The following is a 2,139-nucleotide window of genomic DNA, read 5'->3' as shown; positions in this document are numbered from 1 at the left end:
TATTTGACATGTCCCCTCCAAGGGCAAGCTGAGGAATGGTATTTAAAGCAGGTATTTCACTCGCTATCAGAGACCACCTAGAAATTCCTTGATGCGATGTAGCTTTCTGCCTCCTTGGTTGTTGTATCGTGTGTCCGACAATCGTACTGCCGGATGGGGCTTCCAGAGATTAAAGTCCTGAAAGAAAGAAAAATAACAAAGCGGGAAGCCCCTAGTGCGGTTGAGTCGCGTCTTGGGGCGTGCCGTAGTCATGCCCCCCTCCCCACCTGTGCCCAAGGTATTTTCAATGCGTAATTATGTACGCGTGGCATGGATTTCGCCGTTTGGCTGGGACTAGGGTGGGGGCCGCATTGCTATGCGAGCTCGGAATGTGCCAGGCGGTCTTGTTGCCGATTACTCCGGGCGCGCTTGAAGGTGTCCGGGTCTTTAATCGCCGAACTGGTGGATTGCCTTAAGAGGCTGCTTTGTGCTTTTGCTGTGAGGGCCGCAGTGTGCTCCTCCGTGCGGAGAGAGCGCTCTGTGTTTCCATTGACTGTGATGACCGCCCGAGGTCCTGGCATCTTGAGCTTAAGATATGCATAGTGCAGTACCGCATTGAATCTCGCAAATGCGGTTCGCCCGAGCAGTGCATGATAGCCGCTGCGGAACGGGACTATATAAAAGATTAACTCCTCGCTTCGGAAGTTATCCGGGGATCCGGAGACCACTTCCAGTGTGAGTGAGCCTGTGCAATGGGCCTCTACACCTGGTATGACGCCTTTGAAGGTCGTTTTTGTGGGTTTGATCCTTGAGGGGTCTATACCCATTTTGTGCACTGTGTCCTGATAAAGCAGGTTCAGGTTGCTACCGCCGTCCATAAGGACTCGAGTGAGGTGAAATCCATCGATGATTGGGTCTAGGACCAGTGCGGCGAATCCGCCATGACGGATACTAGTGGGAAGGTCCTTGGGATCGAAGGTGACCGGACAGGAGGACCATGGGTTGAACTTTGGGGCGACTGGCTCCAACGCATATACATCCCTTAACGCACGCTTCCGCTCCCTCTTGGGGATGTGGGTTGTGTATATCATGTTCACCGTCCGCACTTGTGGAGGGAACCTCTTCTGTCCTCTGGTGTTCGGCTGTCGGGGCTCCTCCTCGTCATCGCTATGTGACCCCTTATCTTTGTTTTCGGCATTTAACTTGCCGGCCTGCTTGAACACACAACATTCCATGTTGGTGTGGTTAGCTGGCTTGTCGGGGTGCCATGTATTTGGCACGAGCGATCGAGTATTCGGTCCAAACTGGACGGGCCCGGAGTGCTTTTTTTGAATGGCTTTTTTCGCTGACCGGGTTTAGACACTACAAAAAAAAGACACATCCGTGACATTTTGGGCCGAACTAAAATTTTTTTGTGTCATACATATGACACTTCTATAACGATAATTGTGACAAAACCCGGTATCATTATAGATGTGGTGGGCTCCTACTTCTATGACAAAAAATCATGACAGAAAATGGGCTTTTCGTCCTAGGCGGGCCGAAGACGCAGCTTCATGACATTCTTTGGGCCGTCCATGACGGAAAAAACCATGGTAGAAGCGAGGGCGAGGAAAATTTCGGGGAGTTCCCGGTTACGGTGGGAGGTCGGGGGCCGAGCGATGCGCGTTTCTCTCGTACACGTACGCGCGTGTGTGCGAGGCGTTGGCTCTAACTGAACCCGAGCGAGGCGTTGGGCTCTAACTGAACCCGAGCGATTGCACTGCAGGCTATGCGTTACTGAATCCGAGCAATCGATCGATGGCTATTAACTGAACCCGATCGAGCGATTCCTTTGCTACTGCTGCTAACTGAAGCCGATCGATGGGATGAACAGTGAGCGTTGCGGGGGGTTTGGATGAACAGTGAGCGGTGGCGTTGCCTCTGGATGAACAGGACCCCGTGGTGTGGTGGAGGGCTGGATGAACAGTAGACGATGGAGGGGTGCCCGTGGAGGGGTGGATGAACAGGACCCCGTGGTGTGGAAGGCTGGATGAACAGTAGACGGTGGAGGGGTGGTTGAACAGGACCTCGTGGTGTGGAGGGCTGGATGAACAGTAGACGGTGGAGGGGTGCCTATGGAGGGGTGGTTGAATAGGACCCCGTGGTGTGGAGGGCTGG

The sequence above is a fragment of the Triticum aestivum genome, chromosome 3A, assembly GCF_018294505.1.
Source record: "Triticum aestivum cultivar Chinese Spring chromosome 3A, IWGSC CS RefSeq v2.1, whole genome shotgun sequence".
Taxonomy (NCBI): domain Eukaryota; kingdom Viridiplantae; phylum Streptophyta; class Magnoliopsida; order Poales; family Poaceae; genus Triticum; species Triticum aestivum.
The sequence above is the reverse complement of the archived record's forward strand: the minus strand, read 5'-3'. Positions refer to the sequence as shown.